The sequence below is a fragment of the Vigna unguiculata genome, chromosome 11 (assembly GCF_037176805.1).
Source record: "Vigna unguiculata cultivar grain cowpea cultivar isolate G323 ecotype 2 chromosome 11, ASM3717680v1, whole genome shotgun sequence".
NCBI lineage: Eukaryota > Viridiplantae > Streptophyta > Magnoliopsida > Fabales > Fabaceae > Vigna > Vigna unguiculata.
Window position 1 is genome coordinate 7,446,085 of NC_140802.1, and position 18,552 is coordinate 7,464,636.

The window sequence follows — 18,552 nt, forward strand, 5'->3', positions numbered from 1 at the left end:
GATTTAGAGATGGAGACGCGAATGGGAGGCATAATTAGAGCATGGAACGATTTCCAAAAACCTTGGGAGAGGGCTTGCATCTTCTCTTTGGTTTCCATTTCTTCACTGTATCCACCATGAAGAGCTAACCCTATTTGTTGAGACTAAGTGTAATGAACTAAATTCTTGTACATCTTGCGTTGTTAATATATGTATGTTTTTCTAATTCAAGTTAGTATTTGATTTTTATGTTTAATACTTGTTGTAGCTTGATCACCCATAGTTTGTCTGTGGTTCTTAAGGTGTTGGAGAATGTGTTTTGAACATAGAACTAAAATTGAATACCTAATGGAGCTTGTATCTAGAGATAATACATGTTTTCTTAGTAATCTTAAGACTCTTGAACTTAATGCATGATTGTTTGTTGATGATCCAAAGGATTGGACTTTAATGAGTCACCATAGGCTCAAAGTCACTAGGAATGGGATTTGAGTGAAGTACTAAATTGATTTTAACTTGAATATGGACTTGAGATGTTTGTGAATGCATGAGAATGAAGTGAATGAAATTCAGTTTTGACAAATTGTAAATACTCTATGTTAAGTTTCTTGTTGCACACCACTGATTGATAAAAACCCAAAATGTTTCTTTGTGTTTTTGTGATCTTTGTGTCTAATTGAGTTGTGAATTGTAAGAGATGTCATGTGTTGGCATCCGCTGAATTCGACCAAGTTATACGTATCCGGATGAGTCGAGTCGAGTCGTAGTGTATTGAATGAAGAGTCATAACATGTTTGGTTGTTATATGGTTATGAGATGATGAAAATATATTTGACTCTATGATGAATATGTGTTGGCTCTAGCTTACCCGTTTTGTTGCATGGTTGTGTTGTATGTGGCTGTTCTTCCTTGCGATGATCATCAACTTGGTTGATGGGAGCAGATGGGCGAGGTTCTCGTGGTCAACAAGGGAATGGCGATTCCGCTACCTAGCCATCTGGGCTATATCTTACACTTCTTTCAGTCATGTTTTCTTTAGGGCTATGGCCCCTGTGTTCGTGGTTATTAGTTTGTAAACTTTTAGTTAAACAGTTATTCTGCTTTTGTTGGCATCGTGGTGTGCCCGGTTGTTTTGTAGGGGTGATGTTGGAAACCCCAGGACTGCGTTGTTATACTATCTTATGTGTGGTGTTTCCTTTAATTGCGTTTATAAATTAAATGGGACGTTACATTTATGGTATCAGAGCGGTCATTCCTTAGGTTTGTGGACTTGGGTTGTCCGCTTAGCTTTCTTTGTGTGTCTCTGAGTGTTCAGTTAAAATTCTTGCCTTTATCAAGTCTAACCAAGTGATTTTCTGTGTGCCAGTGGACTATGGCACCTCCTCGTCGAGCTTCTCAATCATCCCAGGGGGACGCACCCGATATCGCTAGGGCCATAAAGGCGATGGTAGCAGCTATGGCGCAGCAGAGTGCTGCGATGATGCAGCAGCATGAGGCATCCATGCAGCGACAGGCGGCGTCGCTGGAGCAGCAGCAGGCTGTGATGCAACAGATAGAGGCTGCGAGAGTAGCTGTTGAGGATGCTCATCGGCAGCACATGGAGGCCTTCCGCTAGTTGGAGGAGAATAGGGCGGCTGCCCCAGTGTTTGGTCCTGAACCACGACCTGCAGTCAGGGAGTGGAGCCTGGAGGACTTTCTGAAACACCACCCGGCGAAGTTTGACGGAAAGACTAGTCTTGACGCCGCAGACCAATGGCTGAAGGACCTGGAGCGCATCTATGATGCGAAGATGTGCCCTGCAGAGAACAGGTTGGCGTTCTCTGTATACATGCTCACGGGGGAGGCGGAGCATTGGTGGAGCAGCACCCGATCTATCCTGGAGGAGAGGGATGAGCCAGTGTCATGGGAGACTTTCAAGGAGAGATTTCTATCAGAGTACTTTCCTGACAGCATCCGGTACGCCAAGAAGGTGGAATTCCTCCAGTTTACCTAGGGAGGAAAGACAGTAACAGAGTATGCTGAGAGGTTCAAACACCTCAGCCGTTTCTACACCCTACCACTTGATGAGGAGTGGCGATGCAGGAAGTTAGAGAATGGGCTTTGCGGTGACATCCGCTTGATGGTGGCTCCCTTGTCCATCAAGGACTTTGCCGCTCTGGTAGAGAAGGTCAGAGTAATGGAGAAGATGAAGCGTGAGGTGGAAGATCAGCACCCACAACAGCCACAACCACCCCAGAGGATCGGTGGACCATCTGGGTCCAGGCCCAGACATGAGGAGCGGAGGAGACCGTATGATAGACCACACCATCAGTCTCAAGGGTCTAGGGGTCTTCTTCCTCAGCAGGGTCGAGTGCAGTGTTACACATGTGGAGGACCCCACCCGAGGTATGCTTGTCCGCGTATGGAGGGTTACCGTAGGTGCAACAACTGTGGCAAGGAAGGTCACTTTGGGAGGGACTGTCCCAACCTTGCCAGGGCAGCGACACGCCCTCCAATTCAGGCACCCCATCAGCATCAGGGGAGAGACAGAGGCAACAGGCCTCAGGCGACGGGCATAGTCTATGCCATGACCGGAGCTGAGGCTGCAGGTTCAGGTAACCTTGTTATGGGTTATTGTGTGATTGATGAGATGAGATGTTGTGTGCTATATGATTCTGGAGCGACACACTCTTTTGTGTCAAATGCATGTGTGGAACGGTTGGGTCTGCCGGTGCGCGAGCTGCAGTGTGAGCTTGCGGTGTCTACTCCGGCGTCGGGTTTGGTCAGGACGTCGTCCTTGTGTGCTAGGCTTCCAGTGGAGGTAGAGGGGCGCAGGTACATGGTGAACTTAATCTGCCTACCTCTACAGGAGTTGGAGGTGATCTTAGGAATGGATTGGCTTTCTGCCAATCGCATTCTGATAGATTGCCGGGAGAAGAAGTTGTTGTTTCCCGACTCAGAAGAGCCTGAGTTGATGTCTTCCCAGGGTGTTATGAGGGAACTACAAGACGGTGCACAGTGTTACATGGTCTTCACGCATATGGAGGTGGAGAGAGGGGAGATGACGTCTGTGATACCAGTCGTCCAGGATTTTATGGATGTGTTTCCGGAGGAGGTACCAGGGTTGCCTCCCAGTAGAGAGGTGGAGTTCTCTATTGATCTAGTCTAGAGATGTCAATGTGAGCCAGAACCCGTGAGCCAACCCGGCTCACCACGGGTTCGAGCCGGGTCGGGTTGGGATTTTTGTTTTATGATAATGGGTCAAAACGGGTTAAGCTCACTTAACCCACGGGCTATGCGGGTTCGAGCCGGGTTATGGTGAGCTGACCCACCAACCCACCTATATTTAAAAAAACCTAATTTAGTAAAATTAATTATTTAAAATTAATATTTTTCAGAATCTGAAAAAAATTTACGCAATCCCTAACTCATTTTTCACGCTGCGCGCAGTTCCCTTTCTCTTTTCCTTTCCCTTTCCCTGTCGCGACGATGGTGCCATAGGTGGTGGTCGTCGGTGGTTCTTTGGCAGCGGTGGTCGACGTTGGGTGGCGGCCGTTCGGTGGTGGTCGAGCTGAGGAAAAACGCAATTCGCAACCAACCTAGTCCTCTTCTCATTTTCAATTTCAACCCACACAGCGCAGTTCCCTTCCCTCTCAGTCGTGTCTGTCGCGGTGGTGCCCACAGGTGGTGGTCGTCGGTCGTTCTTTGGCTGCGGTGGTCGACGTTGGTGGCGGCCGTTCAGTGGTGGTCGCGTCGAGAGAAAACCCAATCCCTAACCTAATTCTGTTCTCATTTTCATTTTCGACCCACTCGCACTTCCCTTCCCTCTCACTCGTGTTCGTGGCGGTGGTGCCCAGAGGTGGTGGTCGTCGATCGTTCTTTGGCGGCGGTGGTCGACGTTGGTACCGGCAGTTCGGTGGTGGTCGAGCCGACGCTTCTTTTGCTCGTGCTGCTCCTGTGCGTAGCCACTTTCAGGTTTCTTTCTTTCCCTTTCTCTGTTTTCTTTAATCCTGATAATATGTTCTGCAACATCAGTGACCACTGTAATTACGTTCACATACAGTTTCATCACCTACAGTTATTACGTTCACATAAACATCAGTTACTACTGGCAATGCTACTAAATGTGTTCAAGTTTTTAAATTGTAGAAAGATCTAAATTGGCCACTGTAATATTCATTCTAAACTTGTATTTATATGTGTAATTATGTATGATTTTGTTTCTGCTAAGGGAGTTTTGCAGACTATTAGTCTCATATCTATGATTTTGTTTCTGCGATATTGGTATGATGCTGTGAGAGTGTTGCATATCTATGGCAGAAGCTTTTACTAATAATGTACTTACTGTTGCAGGAGAGTGTTGTAGGAGAGCGCTGGAAAGGATCTCAACTTGAACAAAGCTCAACTCTAGTTAGCAAATTTCCTCTTAGGGTCAGTTCCAGTTTGTATATTTAATTTATTCGTGTCATGTTTTTGGTCAGTTTTGTTTATGTGTTGATTCTTCTTGTTAGTAAGTTTTTCATTTTTATTTTTTACACAAATTAATGTGCAGCATGGAATCTGAAACTATTCATCAGAGTGTTAATGAGCAAGAGCCACCTTCTGTTAATAATGAAGATAATGAGGTTCAAAAAGAAACTAAGAAAGCTAAGACGTCTACCTCTGAAGTTTGGAAATATTTTACAAAAGTTGGAGTGAAAGATGGTAAAGAGAAGGCCAAATGTAATGCATGTGGGCAAGAATATGTAATTGGTGGCACTAAAATAGGTACTTCTACACTCTTGCGTCATTTGAAAAAGTGCAATGTTACCCCAAAGTATAAAGATGTAGGTGGGATGATAATTGATAATATGGGAAAGTTAAGGGATAGGGAACTTGATCACAAGCACGTTAGAGAGATTATGACAATGGCAATTGTTAAACATGGTTTGCCATTTAAGTTTGTTGAGTACAAATGGATTAGAGAATTGCTTTCATATTTGAATCCTGATGTGAAGCATGTAAGTAGGAATACAGCTGTTTCTGATTTGTGGAAATTCCATCTTGAGATGAAGGAGAAATTGAAATATGAAATGCATCAATGTCATAATCGGATTTGTTTGACTTTAGATTGTTGGACTGCTTGTACTCAAGAGGGATATATTTGTTTAACAACACATTTTGTTGATAACAACTGGAAATTGAATAGTAAAATTCTTACCTTTTGTAAAATGGAACCTCCACATACAGGTCATGATTTAGCAAATAAAGTGTTTGAATGTTTGACTGACTGGGGGATTGATAGGAAAATATTTTCTATAACTTTAGACAATGCAACTGCTAATGATCGTATGCAACAAATTTTGGGTGAACAATTAAGCTTACAAAATAGCTTATTGTGTGAGGGTGAATTTTTTCATGTGAGGTGTTGTGCTCATATATTGAATCTAATAGTGCAAGAGGGTTTAAAAGTGGCTGAAGTTGCTTTGCACAAAATTAGAGAAAGCATTAAATATGTGAAAGGGTCGGAGGCAAGAAAAATAACATTTACTGAATGTGTTGTTCAAGTAAGGGGCATTGATACTAAAGTGGGCTTAAGGTTAGATGTTCCTACTAGATGGAATTCCACTTTTCTTATGCTTGAGAGTGGTCTTAAGTATCGTCGAGCTTTTGGAAGTTTCACTATACGTGATAGAAACTTTAAACATTGTCCAACAAATGAAGAGTGGAAAAGAGTTGAAAGGATGTGTGAATTTTTAAGGCCATTTTATAAGATAACCAATTTGATTTCAGGCACATCTTATCCAACCTCTAATGAATATTTTATGCAAGTATGGAAATTGAGTGGTTGCTAAGGGATACTCTAAGGAGTGATGATCCTTTAATGAAAGACATGGCAAAAAGGATGATGGATAAATTTGATAAGTATTGGAGTGAATATAGTACCATTCTTTCAATTGCCATGATTCTTGACCCACGAATGAAACTTGAAGCACTCCGATTCTATTATTCAAAACTTGATCCTTCCACTTGTGATGAAAAGCTTAATCATATAAAAGGAAAGATGTACAAACTCTTTGAAGAATATGTGAGTGTGAGGTCAAATTCGTCCAATGCATCAAGTTCTCAATTCACTTGTTCAACAGAAGAACTTTTGAACATGGAAGAAGACCAAGAGATTGATCATATAATGTAAGTTAGTTAATCATTATTCGTAACTAATTTTGTTATTTATTATTATCTTATATTTATTTTAACCAATTTTTATGTTTGCTTTATATTGTTATAGGAATATATCAATTATGTAAGCCAAAATGTGAATGTAACTAGCAAGTCTGAATTGGATCTGTATCTAACAGAAACACCACTTGAGCCAAAGTATTTTCCAAAGTTAGATGTTTTGAGCTATTGGAAGGATCGACAAGAACGTTATCCAAATCTATGTAGACTAGCTTGCGAGGTGCTAAGTATTCCAATAACAACTATAGCTAGTGAGTCTGCATTTAGCATTGGTGGTAAAGTGCTTAACAAGTATCGATCTAATCTTCTTCCTGACAATGTTCAAGCTCTCATTTTAACTCAAAATTGGTTACATGGCTTTGAAAATATTGGTAATTTAATTTATATAACTTTTCAATCTTTTTTTGACATCATACTTCTTATTCTACATTATATCATTTGTTAATAATTTGTTCTTAATTTTGAAGATGAAGATAATGAAGATGCTCAAAAAGAAGAGGAAATTGTTCTAGACTTTTCAATCCATGACTCTCATGTACCTCTTGAACAATAATTGTAGGTAAGGAAACTATTTTTCTGTTTGTCCAACTTATACGTGTATTGTAACAAAATTGGAATTTGCTTGCGCCACTTGTTCCTTGTTGTTGTGATATGTGGAGCTTAATTTAACCTTAGAATTATACGTGCAGTAAATCTTAAGTGCAGTAAATCACATTATCAGATTTTTTGTTTTTATTATCATCATTATGCATGTGTTTTTTATTACTTGGGCCAAAATCTCTATTATTTGGTTTCTTTTATAAGTAGGGGCATAGTCAATTTGGAAAGCTTCATGTTATGGAATATGGAACTTGAAGAAATAGAGTGAAGAAGTTAGTTTTTTTGTAACAGGATGATCATGGCTTCTCCAATCAGATTGTATAAGATTGTAGATGATTAGGTCCACAGGAAGCACATGAAATTTCAAACATTGTGTTTGTTATTAACTCATTTTGCCATGGGACTTACTATTTTGTATATTTTTGTTTGTTTGTGGTGCATAACATCCATCTCATAAATCACCAATTTTTTTATAGGCATTATTCAGCAATAGATAAAAAAAGAGAAGAAAAAAAATTACAAATATGATTTTTTTTAAAAAAAAAAATCTTTTTTTTTTATTTTTTATACGGGTTAGTGAGCCAACCCACTTAACCCACCAACCCGTGGTGGGTTGAGCCGGGTTGAAAAATTTCTGGCTCACCAGAAAATGAGTCGGGTTGAGCTCAACAATTTCCAACCCAACCCGTGGTGAGCCAACCCGTGTGAGCCGGGTTGGCTCACTTTGACATGTCTAATCTAGTCCCAAGAACAGGCCTGGTCTCGATGGACCCGTATCGCATGGCTCCGACAAAGTTGGTAGAGCTCAAGAAACAAATAGAAGATCTGATGGAGAAACAGTTCATCCGACCCAGTACTTCGCCTTGGGGAGCACCAGTGTTGTTGGTGAAGAAGAAGGACAGGAGTTCACGTCTGTGTGTGGACTACAGGCAACTGAACAAGATGACGATCAAGAATAAGTATCCGCTCCCGAGGATTGATGACTTGATGGATCAGTTGCATGGGTCATCGGTGTTCTCGAAGATAGATCTGCGATCGGGTTATCATCAGATCTTGGTAAAGGCTGATGATGTACAGAAGACAGCCTTCAGGTCGAGGTATGGCCACTATGAGTACGTGGTTATGCCGTTTGGTGTGACCAATGCTCCGGTAGTGTTCATGGACTACATGAACAGGATCTTCCGGCCTTTCCTAGATAAGTTTGTCGTAGTCTTCATAGACGACATCCTTATTTATTCTAGGACTCTAGAGGAGCATGCAGAACACCTGAGGTTGGTGCTTGGTGTTTTGAGAGAGAAGCAGTTGTATGCCAAGTTGTCCAAGTGTGAGTTCTGGATGGACGAAGTTCAGTTTTTGGGGCATGTGATATCCGCCCGGGGGATTGCAGTGGACCCGGCAAAGGTCGAGGCAGTGGTAAAGTGGGAAAGTCCTAAATCAGCCACAGAGATTAGGAGCTTTGTGGGGTTAGCGGGCTACTATAGGAGATTCATAGAGGGATTCTCCAAGATAGTGGCGCCTCTGACCTTGCTTACTCGAAAGGACCAACCTTTCACTTGGACGGACAAATGTGAGGAGAGCTTTCAAGAGCTAAAGAGGAGATTGACGAGTGCTCCTATATTGGTAATTCCAGATGTGGGGAAACCGTTTGAAGTCTACTGCGACGCGTCTCATCTGGGACTTGGTTGCGTCTTGATGCAAGAAAAGAAGGCAGTGGCGTATGCTTCACGACACCTTAAGGTGCATGAGCGTAATTACCCCACTCATGACCTTGAGTTGGCAGCGATAGTATTTGTCTTGAAGATCTGGAGGCACTATCTGTATGGTGCTCAGTTTCGGGTGTTTAGCGACCACAAGAGTTTGAAGTACTTGTTTGATCAGAAGGAGCTGAACATGAGGCAGAGGAGGTGGATGGAGTTCCTAAAGGACTATGACTTTGAGCTCCTATATCACCCGGGAAAGGCAAATGTGGTGGCAGATGCTCTGAGTAGGAAGACGGTACATACGGCACACCTTATGATTAAAGAGGTGGAACTACTAGAGAAGTTCAAAGACATGAGGATACAGGTGGAGTTGGGGTCTGAGTCCATTAGGTGTAGTACCCTTACTATATCTAGTGACTTTTTGGACTCGATCAGAGAGAGGCAGTTATTGGATGCCAGTCTGAACAGAGTTAGAGAACAGCTTGGATCAGAGGAAGCCAAAGACTTTGCCGTGAGTGATGATGGCATACTGAGGTTTCGAGGCAGAGTATGTATACCTGATGATGCAGAGGTGAGAAAGCTGATCCTTGAGGAAGGACACAAAAGTCGTCTTAGCTTACATCCTGGCATGACTAAGATGTATCAGGACCTCAAGGAGACTTTCTGGTGGCAGGGGATGAAGAAAGATGTGGCTCAGTTTGTATCAGCTTGTTTAACGTGTCAGAAGGCAAAGGTGGAGCACCAGAGACCCGGTGGAGTTCTACAGCCTTTAGAGATACCAGTGTGGAAATGGGATAGCATCTCCATGGACTTCGTGACTCATCTTCCGCGGACCTTTAGAGGACATGACACCATCTGGGTGATAGTAGATCGACTGACCAAGAGTGCACACTTTTTGGCGATGAACTTGAAGATGTCCATGGCCAAGTTGGCCCAGTTGTACGTCAAAGAGATTGTGAGGTTGCATGGAGTACCTTCGAGCATAGTCTCCGACAGAGACCCACGATTTACATCCCGATTTTGGCAAACCTTACAAGAGGCTTTGGGAACCAAGTTGACTATGAGCTCAGCTTATCACCCTCAGACCGATGGTCAGTTTGAGAGAACGATCCAGTCGTTAGAGGATTTGTTGAGAACTTGCATATTGGATCATTTGGGTGCTTGGGACAAGGTATTGCCTTTGATTGAGTTTACCTACAACAACAGTTTTCATGCGAGCATTGGCATGGCGCCATACGAGGCTCTTTATGGCAGGAGGTGTAGGACTCCTCTTTGCTGGTATCAGGATGGAGAAGCAGTGTTGGTTGGACCAGAGTTGTTAGAGCAGACCACCGAGAAGGTGAGGATGGTGAGAGATAGGATGTTGGCTTCTCAGAGTAGGCAGAAAGCCTATGCAGATCGTAGGAGGAGACCTTTGGAGTTTACAATAGGAGATCGTGTATTCTTAAGGGTGACTCGAACCACGGGCGTGGGAAGGGCTCTCCGCTCAAGGAAACTCTCTCCTAAATTCCTTGGCCCGTATCAGATCACGAGGAGGATTGGGCCAGTAGCTTATAAGATAGCTTTACCCCCGTAGTTGGCAAACCTACACCCAGTGTTCCACGTCTCGCAGCTGAGGAAGTATGTGTTTGACCCCGCTCATGTGCCAGAGACCGAAGATATACAGATCAGGGAAGACCTCACCGTGGAAGTACCACCCATCGCTCTTGAGGATAGTAAGGTTGAGGAACGTCGAGGAAAGACCGTTAATCTTGTCAAAGTCATTTGGGATCGGAGAACAGGTGACTCGACGTGGGAGTTAGAGGAGGACATGAGAAAATCACATCCATATCTGTTTACCTGGTGAGTCTTTATTTTCGAGGTCGAAAATTTTGTTGTTGGGGAGAATGTAAGGCCCCATTTCTTTTCTGCCCTACAGTTAGTGGGCTGCCCTTGTAAGTGGGCCTAAACTCGGCCCAACGTATAAAGTCCTTAGGTCTGCCCTAATTCCACACTCGCTCTCACTCTCGCAGAAACGCAGCAGCCGTCACCTTTCCCTTCCACACTAGAGCTCTGCTAGGGTTCCAACGTTCTTCAGATTCACGTTTAGCTTGGCCATTGTTCTGCTCACGTAAGTACCCTTAACCCTTACCGCCACCGTTTTTTGTATAGCTTTCACAGTAACAGTGGAGACTCTTTTATAACTCGTTTTACCCATTGTTCCAGTTGCGAATCAGGTTCTAGAGCTGTTGTGCTCCTTAGTTCTGTGCCAAAAGACCTGTGCGGACCGATTTCCAGGTACAGGAAGTTAGGGTTTGAGCTAGGTTGTTTGTTTCCTGTCGTTCCTTGAGTTTGCGAACTGTTTGCGTGGATTAAATCGTTGTTCTGGATGTGTGGGCTGTTTTGTGTGTTTGGTTGGGCGAGATGATGAATCTATTGCAGGTGAATCTAGGGCGAGAACTGATAATCTCGCCCAGGCGAGTCGGATTCGCCTAAGCGAGCCTGACGAAGGCTCGCCTAAACCCCTTTGCACGAAAGGTCGCCCAGGCGACCTGCTCGAACTTTTGAGCGAGTGAACATCTCGCCTAAGCGAGATCCCGTGATGTTCCCTGAGTGCTCCATCGAACCCTCGCCTAGGCGAAGGGGGGGCTCGCCTGAGCGAGCACGTCTCGCCTGAGCGAAACCCTTCAGCCTGAGCGAGGGGTTGGGCGAGGCAGTACGCTGTTTGGGTGCTTGTTTATTCTTGGATGATTGATATTGGCTTCAGTGTGAATTGTATGATGAGAAACCTGTATATAATGGAATATTATGTGTACTTGGCATGAATTATGAATTGTGTATGACGGGTTGGATATGAAATTGGCACGTGAAATGAATGAGTGGTGTGGAACTAAAGGAACATGTTATCGATATGAGGTGAGGCTCTATACTCATGGGGAAGTGGTGATAAAAGGTATGGATTCAACATGCGATACGAATGAGGTGCTATTTTGTGAGATTGACGTGGCATTGTGAGCATGATTGCTATTCTCTTATTGTGGATATATGCTTGTTGGGTCTGTGTCAGTGCGTAAGTCCTTGGGGATCTCTAGGTGAGATTCCCAGGGCTGCGCTTCAGTGGTCGGGACGTAATTCCATGGCCCCTATTAGTGGGTGTTCATGGTGGTGCCCCATTTGTATAACTAGGTAAGGATTCAAGGTAAGGACTGTATCCTGACACTCTAAGGGGCCAGTTAGTCTCACTTAGAGCGGACTGACTCCTGTGGTGAGAGTAGCAGGAGGCCTGAAATTCATTAAGGGTTAACCTTGTGGTGAGGGAGATTTGATTCATCATAACACTTGTATTTCATAGCTCAGGATCGAGCAGCTCAGGGTCGAGCAGAGGTATCCACCACAAGTGCAAGCATCCGCTGAATCCGACCAAGTTATACGTATCCGGATGAGTCGAGTCGAATCGTAGTATATTGAATGAAGAGTCATAACATGTTTGGTTGTTATATGGTTATGAGATGATGAAAATATATTTGACTGTATGATGAATATGTGTTGGCTCTCTAGCTTACCCGTTTTGTTGCATGGTTGTGTTGTATGTGGCTGTTCTTCCTTGTGATGATCATCAACTTGGTTGATGGGAGCAGATGGGCGAGGTTCTCGTGGTCAACAAGGGAATGGCGATTCCACTACCTAGCCATCTGGGCTATATCTTACACTTCTTTCAGTCATGTTTTCTTTAGGGCTATGGCCCCTGTGTTCGTGGTTATTAGTTTGTACACTTTTAGTTAAACAGTTATTCTGCTTTTGTTGGCATCGTGGTGTGTCCGGTTATTTTGTAGGGGTGATGTTGGAAACCCCAGGACTGCGTTGTTATACTATCTTATGTGTAGCGTTTCCTTTAATTGCGTTTATAAATTAAATGGGACGTTACAACTACTTTTTTAAAAGTTTTAATTGCATTATAATTTTTGAGAAAATATCTTAATTAGGTTATTTAAAAAAAAATACTAACCGCATTAACGACATGTCACATGGCAATCTTTAATTTTTAAAATTTTTTTTTTTGGAAAAAATTTTGTTGTCGTTTGTCATGTCCCTGATGTGACACGTGGCTAACACAGTTAGTACCACTTAGTAAGGCAATGTTACATGTCAGTGTCACTGCCAAGTGTCATTGTGTTGATTTTGATTTAGTCTTGTATATGTCTTTTTGATTTAATCTCTTTGATTCAATTTAGTCTCAATATTTTTCAAAATAGAATTGTCTCTTTCTAATTAGAGACCAAATTCATTATTATATAAATATTATACTAATATTGTTTTTATTAAAAATGACTTTTTAATATATTATATTATTGTATATTATTAACCCATGTTTTGTTAATTATGATCTTTACCACTAAATTTTAATATAAATACCATTACTTAATTTTTGTAAAATTATTTATACTTAATTAGTTTTAATCTTATAAAAAATTCATGGATTAAAAAAACATATTTTGTTAATGCATGTTTTTATAAGATTAAAATTAATTAACTATAAATACTTTTACAAAATTAAGTACTGATATTCATATTAAAATTAAAATTTAGTGGTAAAGGTTATGATGTGTGTTGCACCGATACTTCAATTTGAGTTACGTATCTATGTTCGACACTTATCCGTGTTTGATACTTGATGATATCTTACTAATACTTATCAATAAAGAATCTAGTCTATAAATCAGTAGTACTTTTATGATAATAATAATTTATAAATTTTTTATGTTGACAACTTTAATATATAGGATTTTAATTTATATTTATATAATAACAATCATATATTTATGATGTTTTTAATATTTATTTTACACTTTTTAATATACATATATAACGTATTATCATATTATATTGTATATTTTTATAATAAACGTATCAACATATCAGATATGTCTTGGATCTGATACATGTATTGTATTTGTACATCATAGGTCATGATTAATAAAACATAGTTAACAATTAAGAAAAATGTAATATTTTAAAACGTCATTTTTAATAAAAAATATCATTATATCATTTATACAAATAATAAATTTGGTCTCAATTTGAAAAAACACAATATTGCTCTATTTTGAAGAAAGAATATATATATATATATATATATATATATATATATATATATTAAAAATAGGGTTAAGTATGTTTTTAGTCCCTATACTTTGATCCAAAATTGGAATTCGTCCCTGGTCGAAACTTTGATAAATTTTGGTCCCTAAACGTTAAAAATGAATAAATATAGTCCTTTTAACCCAATTTTGTTATTTTTTTTTAGGTTTCGAACGCATTTTCAGTAAATATTGAGTCGAGAATGTGTCAAAAATGGCGTAAACAACTCCAATATTAACATGAAATACATTTGACATGTTGAAAAAAGTCAACGTAATTGGCTTAAAATGACTATATTCATTAAATTTTAAAGTCTAGTGACCAAAATTTATCAAAGTTTCGATCAGAGACGAATTCTAATCTTTAGCCAAAGTTCAAGAACTAAAAACATACTTAACCCTTAAAAATACGTATGTATCACATTTATATTTAAACTAGTATTATATAATCCGATTAGAATTATAATCAGTAAAAGAGAAGTAAATGAGTTAAAATTTTCTTTTAAAAAATTATATTAATTTTTATCCTTTGAGTTTTATATAAAACAGCTTTATTTGATTATGTCAAATATGAGATACAATAATGAAATATGTTATTTGGTATAAAGACGAGAGAATATTTTATGTAATCCTTATGAAATATTATTTCCTTAATTTTTCTTTTCTCAAAATTTGAAATTACAACTTTTATCTTGAACATTTTTTTAAAATAGGTAAATTATAATTATTTTTCAAATCTTAAAATGATTTTAAAGATATCAAAATTTAAAATGACATTACAAGAACTAGTCTATTTATCCTTGTTCAATGTTGCTAACAAAAATCCCACTATAACAATTAGAATAAAAATAATATTTTTAATTTGATAATGACAAAGAATAAGTATTTTTCTTTTACAAAGAGAAAAATAAAATTCTCTTATTTTATAAAAATTAAAAATATATTTAATCCAATTAGTGTTTTATCACATGCAATATGGCCGTACCTAAAATATTTACACATATAATTATAATTTATAGTAAATAAATTTATTTAAATATGTAAACTGTTGTAAGCAAAAGATAAAAGATAAATATTTTTAAAGATATAGATTGTAATATCAGTTTTATGATATATCATACTTTGATAAGATTAATTTTAACTGTTTTATATCCTTGAAAACATTAAATTGAAGTAAAAAAAATGATTTAAATATTCATATATTTTTTCGTAAGTCTAATTTTTGTTATATTTTTAAATTAATGAATTTAGTTTGAAAATATTCAGTCATTTATCTTTATTTATAAATATGGAGTATCTTTTACTAGAAAAGAGCATCACATTATGATCACTATTCTTATGATTTTCAAGAGTGAATCATAAAGATTAAGATTCTTGAAAATGATTAAAATCTACTTTATTCCTTAATTATAGGTGTTTTTGATAATGTTTATATGAAATCGTCAGAAGTAAAAACGATAAAATCATATATTCTTGCAAAAATATAACTACTTATCATATTAATTAAATACAAAATCAAGAAAAATATAATAAACATATGATTAAAAAATCTCTTATAATTTAGATATATACTATTAGTTTAGCTTTTACAGTAATTACGTGGAATAAATATATGTTTTATATAATTAAAATCTATATAAATACTTTTAATTGTAAAGATCATATTATAATTAAAATGTGTAATGAATAAATATTGTTACTGAATAGATTATCTACTAAGTTTCTTGAAATATTGTGAAACACTTTCTGTTTTTAATTATTGATAACACTTTTGAAAATATTAAATATTTAACTAAAGCTGTTAAAAAAAGAAGTTAACAAACCATTTATATTCAGTTATGACTGTATAGTACATAATATATATCAAACGAGCGTTGATTATATTTGAATTCGGAAAACAAAAAATTAAATACATATTTAAAAAAAAAATCAATTTAAGATAAGATATATATTATTTCAAGATAACAGGCAACGGGATTCATGTTTAAATTTTAAATAAATATATATCATTTTATTTTTATTTTCATATCTCATATTCTTCACATCTTATCTTTCACTTATTCAATCCAAAAAAAAAATAAATGTACATACATATATATATAGGTAAACATATTTGTATGCATAACACATTCAGTATCAGAATTCACCGTGTGCAAAAATTTTCGTGTTCTACGCTTTGTGCTTTGTTGAAGGAAGGTGTCATCGTACGGAGAAAAAAAGAAGCTTCCATTGGAAGAAGAAGAAGAGGTATAAGAAGATGAGAATGAAGAGGAAGAGAAGCAGTGAAAGTGGCGAAAGAAAGGAAGAAGATAGACTCAGTGATTTACCAGATGAAGTTCTTCAGCACATAATGGGGTTTTTGCCCACAAAACAAGCTATTCAAAGTTGCGTGTTATCTAAACGATGGAAGAATCTTTGGAAAGGCCTCACCACTCTAACATTTACATCTTTCAATGGAATTCGCAAATACAATAGATATGTCTCTCATGCCCTCTCTAATCGAGATGATTCTATTCCCCTTCACAACATGCATGTCAAAGTGTTCAATTCCACTACACCAAAAGTCCTCAACAACGCCCTCAAATATGCTTCACAACACCATCTTCAGAAGCTGACACTGGTTATGGATTTCAAGTTCAAAAAAATACCCAATTCTTTCATTCCCATTGTCATCAATTGCAAATCCCTAACCTTTCTTAACCTTCACGCCAATTTCTCTCGTGTCCCCTTGACACTCCCCGCATCTCTTTCGCTACCATCTTTGAAAACCTTGCTTCTCTCCAATGTCATTTTCACACCAAGAGATGATGATAACTACATTGAACCCTTCTCGGAGTGCACTTCTTTGACCACTTTGGTCCTTGAATATTCCACGCATAGCCATTCCACACAAACTCTTTGTATATCAAATCCTAGCCTTTCTGTTTTGACTATGGAAAACATATTCTATTGGGATACTTTTGAACCTAAAATTGTGCTTTCTGTTCCTAAACTCACCTCGATCACACTCGGGAATATTCACTTTTTCATGTCCTATAAATTCTCCTGCACTTGCACTTGCGATCTCCCTCTCCTAAACGAAGTGAAAATCAACAATAATATTCATATAGAGTCTTCCATCGTCCTAAATTGGTTACGAATGTTCTCTAACGCAAGAACATTGACGATTTCCAGTCGTACCCTAAATTCACTTTTATTGGTAAGATATATATATATATATTTTTTTTCTTTCATTGTTATTGAATCTTACATTTTAAAATATTTTTGCTAAACTTTTTTTAATTTTCTCTCTAATCATGCAGGATTTACATCTGGATACATTGAAAGTTCAACCCCCTCACCTTGCTAAATTGGAATCATTCAACATTGAAATGGATTCTAGAATTATGATATCTGAAGATGAATTAAACATGGTAGTGAATTCTTTAGTGCGAAATTATCAAACAACAAATGTTAGTGTGATAAAGTGCTGAGAGTTATGTTCTTGTCCTCGTGGTGCTCTCTTTGTAGTTTTACATTGTAATTGTCTTGTGTTGTGTGTAGTGTTTTGTTAATTGTCTTTGAAAGATGATAAATTTTAAAAAATCATCTGTATGGAGGATGCATTTGAAATATATTCGTACTTAAGTTTTTTGGTGCAATTTTTTTTTTTGTTAATTATTCATATTTATAAACAAATAAACAAATAGATATTTAATTGAAAAAAATGTAAAGTTCGTGGACTTAATGTACAGAAAAAGTTTAATAAAAAACTCGATTACAAATATTCAAGTTTTTCAAGAATTAATTAAACTTTTTTTCAGTTGCCTATTTCTTAGAATCTTTATTGTATAGAGATGCAAAATTTTAAATACATGAAATATGTGAAAGATGCAGAAACAGAAAGTAAATGTAGTATTTCAACAACAAAAATATAGAAACAAATTTGTAGGTAAGTTTTGAAATATAACTATAAAAATATGACTGTGAATTTGAAATCTGAATTTGTGGAAGAAATCCCTTTTCTAATGGTAATTTTCTAATCATTTGTCAATTAACCTACTGTAATATTCGGAATCTGAATTTCTAAAACTAATAATGTAATTACATATGTGGTCCTAATTTAGGATAATTCTGGTTTTTATTTTTCAAAATTTAAAACTTTTACTTTGGCGAAAATAAAGACACTATTATTTCATAAATACTAATTTTGACGAACTAAAAAAGAATTTTTAAAACTAATTTTTCTAAGTTAAATTTAATGTTTAGATAGTAAAATCGCAATTTATTAAATTTAAAGACTATAAAATGATTTTTTTAATTAGAGGAACTTATTTCAAATATTAGAGACTAAAATTATATTCAATTATATTTTATTTATTGTATGTGAGTAATTTAAAATTACTTCATGAGTATATAATTAAATAAAACGTATATTACGTTCATGAGTATATTATAATTCAATAAAACGTATTTAATACGATACGAGTGTATTCATGTATAAATATGTATTATAAAATGAAATAAAGTTGGCTCAGCACCGTTCTGAATCACAAAAATAAAAGAAATTTTCTTATGAATCTAACAAAAGTTAATTCCGTTTGAAATTTAGCGATTCCAATCGATATAATAATAACTCATTTAAAAGAATTAAAGAAACAGAAATAATGTTAGATTACAATTTTAATTCTTTAATTTATTAAATATTACATTAAGTAATCTATAATACAATTTCAAATTTTCATATTATGTAATCCACAAATATATTTCAAAATCCAAATAATATTATACAAATTAAAATATTATATATCGTAATATATTTTCAGATTAAGCGATTCAGAAACATACTATAAATCATATAATTTTAGATTATACAATTTAAAATATTCTTTAAAATCCAAAATACATTATGAGATCCAAAATATATTTCAAATTATACATCCATTCTGCATTTTAGATTTAAAAATATATTATGAATT

The 18,552-nt window shown here is 37.1% G+C and overlaps 1 pseudogene; it reads left to right on the plus strand.

Moving 5' to 3' along the window:
- The first annotated feature begins 2,380 nt into the window (after positions 1-2,380).
- On the plus strand, positions 2,381-6,730 carry LOC146880941 (zinc finger BED domain-containing protein RICESLEEPER 2-like; annotated as a pseudogene).
- Positions 6,731-18,552: the final 11,822 nt, after the last annotated feature.